Source organism: Mya arenaria, chromosome 3 (assembly GCF_026914265.1).
Source record: "Mya arenaria isolate MELC-2E11 chromosome 3, ASM2691426v1".
Lineage (NCBI taxonomy): Eukaryota > Metazoa > Mollusca > Bivalvia > Myida > Myidae > Mya > Mya arenaria.
This window is the reverse complement of record NC_069124.1, coordinates 50,019,944-50,032,099: the sequence shown is the minus strand read 5'-3', so window position 1 is coordinate 50,032,099 and position 12,156 is coordinate 50,019,944. Positions and strand designations below refer to the sequence as shown.

The 12,156-nt window shown below is 33.5% G+C and overlaps 1 protein-coding gene across 4 annotated transcripts in view; it reads left to right on the top strand.

The window, feature by feature from the left end:
* LOC128227437 (protocadherin-18-like) overlaps positions 1–12,156 on the top strand; it is a 53,776-nt gene that overhangs the window by 21,187 nt on the left and 20,433 nt on the right. Inside the window, exon 1 of one of the 4 annotated variants that reach the window (XM_052937978.1) lies at positions 962–999. The exons of 2 other annotated variants lie outside the window; for them this stretch is intronic. The gene's annotated coding sequence lies outside the window, so the exon portion shown is untranslated. Of the gene's footprint in view, positions 1–961; positions 1,000–3,317; positions 3,545–12,156 lie in introns of those variants that run through there. One more of the 4 variants, XM_052937974.1, reaches the window with a different exon arrangement.

The window sequence follows — 12,156 nt, the reverse complement described above, 5'->3', positions numbered from 1 at the left end:
GAAAAAATAGATGTTCATTCACTTGCCTCATATTCATGCACATGTTATTTTACATTGCTGGTTTTAATCACCTCTTAAAGTTGTTTTTCTGTTACATTCTAAGGCCAAATATTTTGAAATTTCATAATTCTTTGAAGACGTTAATTACACTTCAAGGGCTTTCTGCGCCTTGTTTTTTGCAATGCCTGTGCATTCTTAGCTAATAGGTAACGAAGGTTGTTCAGACATGATGTTTTCTCCAGTGTTAATTCTCTGTTGATTTAACATAAATTCCAACTGGCATTTTGTTGACATGAAGTCAAGTGTAATACCAGTTCAAGTGAATTTTCTGCATTTCCTTCCGCCAGTTTTATTTCAACGAGTTTAGTGTTTTGCTGTCACTTCTTGTAAAGTATTTAATGCCAACTATGCATGAAATGTGAAGACCCAAAATCATTCCCAGGGTTGGCCCTGCTATTTTACTTTAACCACCCTGAGGGCTGGATTTTGTGCCAAGTTTTGACTGTCAATCAACAAAGATGGGCCGCTCATCAACTCATTTACATAGTGCTGCAGGATATTGTAAGTTAATCTCCAAACCTTGAAATACTCTCTAAAACATAGCTTGCAAAACACATTAGTATTTCGGAGAAAATCTTCAAGGCGGGCAAGTATGACAGATACACTGCGTCCCAGACTAACAAGTACGTAGGGAAAAGAGAATACCACAATATTTATACAATTCATTTAAAAGATTTTCACATCTATGACCATAATGAGGTTTCTACATGAACAGATATGTGTTATTTGAGCTATAATGTGTTACATGGAGTTCTGTTATTTCTTGAGAGGGCTTCTTTTCAGTGGTTGCTAAGGAACACTTTTAAATGATATTGCCCATTGATATAGTTGATGACAAAATCATGAACTGGTGAAATTACATCGGAAATGATGTGAATTTCTTGTGGTGATTGCTTCGTATATTTTATTTGGATATTTTTAGAAGCTCAATTTCGTAAGGTAATAAACATTTTGACTTCTGTCATTGTAATCACTACTACACCAAATATAGAATCTTTGGTGGGCGTTGTTTGTTTTATTAACAATTTTTGATGAATATCTTTACTATTACAAATATTTTCTGTATTAAGCTGCGATGTTTGCATTGTCAGGGGTCTTTTCATTTTTGTTGTTGAATTTATCCAATTATTTTGTGGCTTCCGAAATTGAGTGAAGCATGAAAATGTGATTATGGATAACACGGAAAATTCTCGTCTCTTATCTGGACAGTTTTGATGCAATGTTAAAAAATCCCATTCCATTAAAACATCTCCTCTCTTCTGCACTTTAGGGCAAAATTTTACATCCGATTATTATTAATTCCAATAAAGATAGGGTGTTATAAATGATGTAGATTACCCTTAGGGTCAACAACTATGTCTTTTTCATATCTTCCCAAAATTGGGAAATAAAGTTTGTGATCGTTTCTGACACAAACATTGATCGATATTCATAACTCGATAAAAACCGGCTCTTGGATGTTCATTTGGACGTAAATTTGTCAAAACTAGCTGCAGGGTTGGTCCAGGACATTTTATTACTCGTTGATTTATTTTGGCATTGTTCACCCTCTGTAACTCACTGGCGCAATCTTGCTATTGTACTTGACCTAGCATTGGAGGCAGGTTTGACCGGTATAGAAGCATTGTGTAGTTTAAATGACTTGGTTTATTGTATATTTTAAGATAACAGTACATTGTTATAACTATCTTTAATGTGTATGACTTTTGATGGCTTATAGAAAATCAAACCTTACGAAAATTGTTTCATCAAACTTAATGATAGTATACCCTACTTCTATGTTCATGGATCATTATGGGTATTGTGAGCATTTCTGTTGTCACTATTAAATGCTAGAGTAGCCTTTATAATATTTCAGTGTCAGCTGATGAATTTTGTTAGTCATAGTGACATTTCATCTGATGTCCATTAAAACCTATGCCTGATTGTCTCCTAGAATATCTGGCACTGATCTTCACACCACCCTAGCATGGCCATCATGTGCATCAATATTGCAATACCTGTATCAGCATCAGTATCCACTCAATTAGCACCCCAGCAGGTCACATCTGCCCAGGTTTGTCAACATCTAGTTCCACCCCAGCAGTCTCAGTATGCATCCACCTAGGGGCATTAGCAGGTTACACTACACTAAGTGTTCACACCCATTTAGGTCAAAATGACCCTGCTGTGTGGGGTCTCAGTTCTTTACAAGGCTATTGGCATTGATCTGGACAATTATCATTGATGAGTACATTGTCACCGCAGACTTCTCAAGTTGTGTGAATACGCTGACATAATGTACATGCATGGATTCAAAGCATCTAGTTCTGATCTGGTACAAGTTAGTTATGTCTACAACAATGTTTCAGCAGCCTATTAATCACACTTTATTTTATGTTTGCAAAGCAAACTATGGTCTTTTTATAATTTTACTACAAACTATGGTCTTGTTATAATTTTACTACAAACTATGGTCTTGTTATAATTTTACTATGGACCCCTTAATATGTTCAAGAAACCCAGAGAGTCCAATACCTGAGTGCTTTCATCCTGTGAGGTACCTTCCAAGACCAATACAAATATGCCTGCTGGACATTAATTTTACCCGTCTAACTACTGCAAACCCCATAACCCAAGAATATCAAGAAAGCAAGGAAGACTGGGGCTTGTGATGCAGCAGCCATTGGCAGCATAATCCCCTCAGATTAACCCCTCTCATTACTGCAAAACTCATAACCCAGGCATGTCCAGAGAGCCTTGAAGACCTGGGGGCTTGTGATGCAGCAACCTTTGGCAGCGTTCTCTCCTCTCAGAAGACCCCTCTCACTACCGCGAAACCCATAACCCAAGAATATCAAGAAAGCATTAGGAAGGCTGGGGCTTGTGATGCAGCAGCTATTGGCAGCGTAATATCCCCTCAGATTAACCCCTTTCATTACTGCAAAACCCCTAACCCAGGCATGTCCAGAAAGCCTAGTAGACCAGGGCTTGTAATGCAGCAGCTTTTGGCAGCGTTATATCTCCTAAAGAAAACCCCTCTTACTACTGCAAAACCCATAACCCCTAGCTCTGTCAAAGTATCACAGACCCTAGAGCCATATTTTTTTGGTCCCCGAAAGCCTCAAAGACTGGTAAATGGTGCATGGACACCAGGTTTTTACCCGGCTCACGACCATAGAAAGAGCCAATTCCCCCCACAGCAGAGCTTACAGCCGAGCCACTTCACAGCGATAAATTCGCAATCATTCTCCCACTGCTATGTTCACAAGCAGCCTTGTTTTCAGCCTGATTAATTGATACGTTTTCACAATATTTTATTTATTTCTGATTTATTCTTCACACAGTGTGATGAGATAGTGATACAAAGTTATCCATGAGATATTCTTTATCCTCATCTGATTACGGTTAATAAATATTTGATACTCAGTTCTCCGGATTTATTTTATCAGAGAGACTTTGTAGGAAGTGGTGTTACGAAGATGTTTTCTGGGGAGAAGTGAAGGTAGGAAGTTGTGTTTTGTAGATATGGTGAGGTTAATTTTCTACATTCTCGTTTGTTTTTTTATTGTCGTGATGCTTATCATAGATTTATTATTGTAGCAAATGTAATCTTGTTTGATTTTTTTCTGGGCAGGTATGCTGCATGTTTTTTTTTCACATTTGGAAAACTTTTTTTTATTGTGGATTTTTTTGGTAAATAGAATTGTTAATATATTAACACACTGAAGCTTATATAGACATATCTGTACTCAAATTAGATATTCAAGAAAGTATATACTGTAGCTTAAGGGAAGACAACTAAAAATGTTTTTGCATTGTTTTCTTTATTTAAATCTATCTACATGAACTCAGGGTTTCATACGTAAAATTCAGAATTTTGCATCAGTAAACTGTTTTTCCAGTAGATGCATTTTATGTTCTATATGCATTCACTAAACAATTGTGAGGGCTATTTAGTTACATCTAATTGCACTTTGTGGGATAAATTCTTCACAGTGTTTTTGAAATTATTGCTAATTTGATACTGAAATCCCAGTTTCATTTTCATTTTATGGCCATTTAAAGTTTAATGTTGATTGCCCTTTGAACTTTTCAACATAAAAGATAATAGAAGAAATTTTACACAAATTTCATCCTACGTTTTATAGCTTTTTGAAATATCAGCAGCAAATTGTATAAAAATGGTTAATTCTTCATTTGGTCTGGTAAACCAAAACGTTGAAAATTGATTGGTCAATATTTATCCAATATTTAATATCAACCAATCAAATCGATTAAATGTGCAAACCAACCAAAAGAACTGTAAGTGGACAACTTAACCAATAAGTACTAAACAGTTTGCTACCATTTAACTAAACTGCATCTTATCATGCCATTGTTTATCATTTCAAATCATTATGTGGACATTTCTGCAGGTAAATCTTGTCTTTTTTTAAGAGAAATGTTGAGGTATTGCAATAGCCTAGGTGTTGTCGGTGTTGGGCCGTCAGCAATAATGATTGTTAATAATGGTCTAAAGCTTTGTAGACCATCATTTCACATATGTTGAAGATATAAACATGAAGCTTGGTACACATTTGGTTCACAATGACAATAAATATGTGTGCACAAGTCCCATAACTTTTGTTTAAAGGTTTGACAAGTTATGTCCCTTCATCAACTGATAAAAAAAAAACAGACAAGGAAGACATGATGATCTGCTTGGGTGCTTTTGTAATATTCACAGTAGTCCAAGACTAAGTCCATAAACCTCAGTTTGAAGGTACAGTCTTTTGATATATCGTCACTTTGTCACAGTATCAAATGCCCATTTGTGTCTTTTTATTTGCACAGCAATGTATTAAATGTCCATTTAAGTGAACCTTGCCACCTTTAAAAGATCTTCAGGTGGTATGAAACGTTTTATGAGACAATGCTATCACTTTGGTCAAAAAATTGCGATCTTTTTTATTTGGTATCATATTTCAAAATAAAACTAAATTTCGTATAAAAAGGAACTTCTGTTTTCTCTTAGTCATGCACTGACGAGGGCAGTATGTCTGCATTTACTCGATAATGACCATTAATTTGAATGAATTGAACATTAACATATTTTAATGTTATTTTTGTATTTTCATAATGAGAGACTGGAGTCTTAATGCCAGTACTAAATGTCTGATTGATATGAAATTGAGCTTGTAATTCAACGACTAGAGTGACAAGAAAATGGACAGGACAATAAAATGCTGCCCATTTTTGGCCAATCTGATAACTTTTTTATTGAGATAATCTTTGAAATCATGAACAGAAGTCCTGTTCCCGCTACTTTTGACACAGGATTAATGCCTTTCGCAGTCTGTGGCATGAAGATATTTTCAGGAGATAAAAATCTGCCCACTTCATTAATGGTCACCCAAGTGGTCAGAGGAACGCGCCTTCTTTGTGCCTGCTTTGATTCTTGGATGTTTATTTTCCATTTCTTGGGTCTAGACAATGTTTGTTCATATTTGGTTTTGTGTTTGTTGTAAAATTATTACTTAGGTGAGCAATAAAAGAAACGTGAAGTTCATTCACCGAGTCATGACATTTAATTTGGTCGAAAATAATGACATCAGAAAATGTGTTGTTCAAGTGGACTCACAGATTCCGTCACAGAACTAAAAACGTGAAAGAAGTTTCTCCAAATACAATTTTATCATCTGTTCGACTCCAGTTAGGTCCTCCATCACATGGTACAGTCATCTTGGTATCAGTTTGACTTGAACAGTCCAATATTTAAAAAACAATTTCGTAGAGAAAGTACACTTGTCTTTTAAGGGAGGATTGATCTGTTTTCCAATGACATTCATTGCCCACAACTTGCCTCTGTCAGAAATTTCGACCCCGTTGAAGATAAGCATGATTTCATGAATAAATTGCTTGGAAAATACATGCCCCGCCATGTACTGTATTGAGTGAGAGCCTGATTTATGGGCAATCCTTGTCCTATCTAAGGTTGCTGTTGACCAACACATGTGTCCCCTGATAACCTCCCCCTCCTTCCCAGTTATTAAGGTTTAGTTTAAACTTTATTTAATTTTACCAGGATTGTGAAATAAGCTTAATTGTAACTTATATTAATCACTCTCGTTGGCACGATGGTGCGCAAGAGTGTGGTCTTGTGTTGTGGGGGAAACTGGAATACTCGGAGAAAACCCACTTGTCCGGCTTACAATTGACTGGTGCTTACAATTTCACTTCATTGCCCTGGAAACAAAAAAATCAGTGATGTCCTTACTTAGTAAGGACTATGTAATACTATGTAATGTCTGAACTATGAAATTATTAATTATTTTTCTTATATTATGATTTTGATATTTTCCTCAATATTATAGTTAACCAAAGTGTGTCTCATTTTTCTCTGTTTCTATTTGAGAGAAAATCTTGTTAATTCCTAATTGTTATGTAACATTCGGTAGAAGGTCCCTTGGTGTATTCCTTTTATATAGATGGTTAGGTTTACAAGAACATGTTATGTTTTCCAGTAATTACTTTCCACCTAGAGGTTGCTATATCAAAGTACACTTTAATTGGAAGAAAACACCTGAAATTTGAGTTTTGCCTTTATTACGGGAGGTCTGGTAAGAAAGACTACTGGATCTGTTTTTAGAAACCACTTAAAATTTACTTTCCATTTCCACTCAAAATATCATACTCAGTGGGATTAAACCGCCTAACAGAACAAGTAAATTAGTCTTTTTCATGCCTGTGACACTTTCGTTGTTTAATGTTGGTGACAATTGAATCGCTTAATTGAAATCTTGTGTATCTATGAATCCGATCATGGAACAATGTTTCGCCATCTGAGCCATTAATGGGAAAAACCAAGTGAACATTTGTGATGATTATGTCAAAGGAAATGATAGTTATCGAAAAATTGGATTTGACTTGAATTGCAATTGATTCCTCGTGTAACGAAACATACATTTAGAAAGCTTCATCAATTTCATCCTTTTTAATCACTTTTAATTGGATATGGATGTTACATGTTGGAGAATAGGTTTTAATTGATAAATGATAAAATCCTCCTTTTCTAATAAAAGATATTCATGAACTTTCTAATTTCCGTTTGCACATGCAATCTTAATCTTCTTTCTGAAACCTTTTATTCATACAACCTATAAGTGTTACGGAAAATATTTAGTCTAATACTTTGTTAAAAGATTTCCCCATCCACTCAATGTCACCATGCCATAATTGGATTGTACAATTAATGCTCAAATTTCAATTTTACCTGCACTGCAATTGAAACAAATTTGAAGTAATTGGAGGGGAAGAAAATTGCCTACATGTACATAATGCCAATTAAGTGGCCTCTAAACAACTGGTTTCTTTGATCTTTACTGTTTATTAGAAGAAAACATCTATTATCTTGTAGTTATCTTCTAAATAAATCTAAATAACACACAGAACTATCAATTAAAACCAGTGGGTGTTAAACAAATGACATATTGGATGCTGTATTCACTGCTCAAATCCCTTCTGGCTATTTGATTGGTCAAGATATATTTATTACATCACTACTGACCAATCATAGTGCAATATCAGATTGTCTGCTGATGTCTTAACAGAGTTGTAAAAGACAATTATATGATGTTCTTAGAAAGTGATGATGAATTTTATAGAAGTTTATTAGATGAAGATTTCTCTATGTGAGAATAATTGGTCAATGCTTTATACAGTCGAGAATAAACTGATCTGCTAATTAAATAATTGCTTTATTGTGCCTCAAAGAGTTAGATATATAGGATTCATTTCTCACATTTTGCTCTTCAGAAGAGTTTTAAACTCATAGGGAATGAATGTGTTGTGACTTTTATGATAGTGCTTAAAGAACTTTTATGTGATTAACTGTGAACATTCTTCTTGGAAAATGGTTTGCTTTTATTATTAGTCTGTTGGAAGAAAAGATCAGGGTATGTAATGATTGTGCATTTTTTCTGTCAGATATAATGATGCATAAAGGTAATCCATCTATCATAAATAAAAAACATTGCTACTGGTAAAGTTTCACTTTAGAATTACAAAATGTTTAAAGTTTGAATATTTTTTAAGTTTTCACAGAATGCTTTTTTTCAATAGACATTATGTTATTTAAAAAACATAGTAATAAAATTGCTATTTAATCATAGTAAAATTTTGTTTATTACCTCCCCTGTTGTCTATCATATCATAAAAGTAGGGTCATCATGGTATTTTTTCAAAAATGTTATTCATACAATAATAATATTTATTTTTTATGGTTAATCAATATAATTTAAACATAGAATAATCTTGATGCTAATATATTTTAAATCTTATTAATGGATTGATTACCTTAAATTTTTCCCTATATCATTGCTTGTGACTTGCAAAGATAATTAGTATTGCACAGTGATTTTGTTTTTGTTTGAAACTAATTATAGTATGGCTTTATGTTTTATGTAGATTTATATGGAATAATTTTACATCATTTTCTTTTCTCAAAAGCGAAAGTATGGAAAACATGAATCTTTAACTGGAAGCAATTTCTTATGACTGTGTTGAGTAACTGACTTATTGATGGTCTAAATCTTATGTTGTACTGTTAAACTAATTGGTTCTCAGCTCTTGACAAGTTCCAACCATTGACACTCGTATTGACTCAGGTCCAGCAAAAATTCTCCGTAAAACAAAGGTGAATGCTGGAAAGAGCATCTCTCCGTTTGGATTTAGATTTCAGGATGTCAAAACAAAGCTTGAGTCTGATTGTTTTAGCATATTCTTTGTAAAAGAACCTTGGTATTGTGCAGGTTGAAGTACAATTAGATGGGGCGTAAAGACAGCTCTGTATGACCGAGAGGTTCCAAATTAGTATTAACTTCGGTCCTCTTTGACAGCCACAAAAATTCCCAGGATATCGCCTGTCATCGTTCAACTCACTTGTTTCTTGTATTTATTCTGTCTGATGATCGAGCTAAGATATATTTTGTCTTTAATATATAGACTATTCTCTTTATATCATCAGTCTGCAATTGACCCATCCTCAAGGACATTGCGGGAGCATAGCTTAGAGATAAGTTCATAGATTCGTAAGGGCCTGGATCTCGGCCTGGAATTATTTTTTTTGATCGCACCAGTTTGAGTTAATTAAATATTTTGTCAATTAAATGCATAAAAATGACACATTTTCGAATTTCATGTGTGCATCTTGAGCTAACTGTGGTTGCCAGTAACAATGCCTAATTATCTCCATATTGATATTGGCTAAAAGAGAAAAAAAAAACTAAATAAGAAAAAATGTACATTTATAATAATTTGTGTACACAGGGGGGATACTGACGTGAATAAATTGACCGAGAGAAGTAAAGAAAGAGCAAGAGCGTGAACATGGTTCTAAGGAGTAACAAGGTGAAGTCAGAAATATAGATGGAGTGGTAATGAGTGGGAATTTCAGCGTCCCCTAGAGTTAATTAGCGGGCAATTAGCGGTCATTACTTGGCACAAGACCTGCATCAAGCTCCACTGATGGTTCTAATTTGGACACTGGGCATTACTCATGGAGATTGTTGGTTCTGCCATATTCCCCTGATCCTCTAGATGGTTCAAAAGGCAGTTTTAGTTACATTATTATGTTTGGATGAGCTAGAGCATTAACCCTATTTAGCATCTTGTATATTTGATCGATGTATGATGTTCTTCTTTAGGCTAGAAAAAAATAAATATAAAATATATATACAATGCAAGAAGGAACTTTAAGTAAAATAGTAAAATAGAAAATTAATTAGATTAAAAAATTATTAAATAAATAATTAAGAAAGTTCTAAATAAATAAACGAATATATAAATGAGTGAATGCACAAATTAACAAACAAACTAACAAATGAATTTCTTAATAAATAATAACCAAACTGAGTAAGTAATTGAATAGGTAAATAAATTGATTAATAAAATATTGTAAGATAATTAACTGATATTTATTATAGATAATTGTAATTGCAAAAATAAATAAATAAGCAATATATTTATACATATTTATAAGTTAGAGGAATGAATTAGAGAATTTACTTTTCACAACAATATCATTGCATTAACAGCATCTGTAAAGAATTATAATTTGAATTTAATTTTATTCTTATTGAGTTTTCATTTGTTACATATTCTTAGAATTTCAAGTTAATGATAAAACTATGACACTAAGCACATTTTATTGGAATGGTATTAAAATAACAGTAAAACTCCTCAAATTTTATTAGTAGTTATTATTGCCAAACTTTATTGATTACAAATACACCACCCAGGCTATAAATACACAATCCAGCCTAATGACCTATCAGCTGGCACATCCTGTTGGAATTAGCACTACTTCCAGAAGGGACCATAAATAAATAGAATTAGGGGCCAGAATAAGGACAAGCTACTGGGTACAGCTGTTGACATGTTAACAGCCCCTGTGAAATACTTACATGTACTTAAGTGTCAGAACTGATCACTATATTTATATAACATGTAGATGATTAACCAAGTCAATAAAGACTTATGATAGCAATTTATGAAGTCATCATTTCAAGAGGGCTGGTGCTGAGAAACTTAGTGTGTATTAACCAACGCTTTACAGTATTGTAATTAGTTACTTACTTTTCAAAAGGTTCTTTCGTAATAAATATGGAACAACTGTGCTGTCAGTTGCAGGCAGGGTTTTGAAGAGGCTTCTTGTTATTGAATTGAAATAAAACCTGAGAAGTTCTGGAAAAAAACACATTTCAAAATATTTTCATAACTGTTTGGATACCATCAGTTACATTTGTGGAGAAAAAACCCAAACATTCAAGGAAAGTTATTGTCAAGTTGTGGTTTCATTGCACTGACAGAATCTACTTCAAATGCTGAGATTTGGTGAGTACAAACACCTTTATCATTTCTGATTTCCATTTAATTGTTTTCAGCATCTGTTTTATTAATTAGCTCTGTGTTAGTACCTTCTTCCATATTGTCTCCTTTGTAGTGGCAAATTTTGGGGTGGCGCTGGCATACATTTTTTTGTTTTTTTGGAAATTGGTTCCATTAACTTATGCTGGATCAGTTTTTAAAACAGGGTAAAGATCTGTAAAGTAACTGTGAGCAATTACTAAGTTATTATCTATTATTAGAGGTACAGATGATTCGTTCATAGCATTTCTATTATTTCCCTGCTGAGTTAGGTAATTCTTGCTATTTGGAACAGGTACTTATTCTGCATGTGTATTTTGTATGAATGGGGAACCAATCATAATTCAATATGGTTTCTGTATTCAGACGGAAATGGTCTGTAAATTGAGATCAAAGTCAGATTTGTTGAGTAATTGTCCTGTTACGTTATTTTTACTATTGTTAATATCTGCAAGTATCTGGAAAATTTGCATTTTACCATCCTTTAGATAACCATTGGGCCGATTGTTCGGAGCTTTGTTCAGGAAAGAGGGAAGAATATCTTTTTGCTCCCTTGATAAGCTAGAATTCTTGTAGACATTATTTATTTATGGCTGGAAATTTGTATTTTGGTTTTCTGTATTTCACGGGTCATTTAGAGAATAGAAGATAAGTTAAAAGAACATTGACACATATAACTGATAAGCCCAGAGGTTTTACATCTCTTGGGAGGTCATACAAACTATATTACATTTCCAGATTTAGTGTTTATTTTCTTCAATCAGAGTGTGTAGATGTTTATATATTTTATGTATTTAAGTGTCAATATGAAGTTTATGTGTTCAGAAACATGAGAAATGTTTTTATTCCAAGGGGAAAAGTTTACAATCCTCTTAAGTCTTCTCACATTTATTTAAACTTCACAACAGCAGTATGAAATTTTGCTGATAATTTTAACTTTATATAGTCAATTTTAAATTTATGTGTTCTAATCAGTAACAGCTTTAATATTTTATGATGACTTTTTGCTTTCCCTGAAAATACTCCTGATCAAGGCTTAATTACGAATGTATTTGTTTACTGAAAGAAATGGCAAGAGTAAACAAATGTCTATTATCAAGGTAAAGAAACTAAGAATTATTGCCATAGTATCTGTTTTCTATCTGCCACTCTGGCCGTTATCTCATGTTTTTATATTGTTTTATAACAAATCACAACACATCAGGGGGG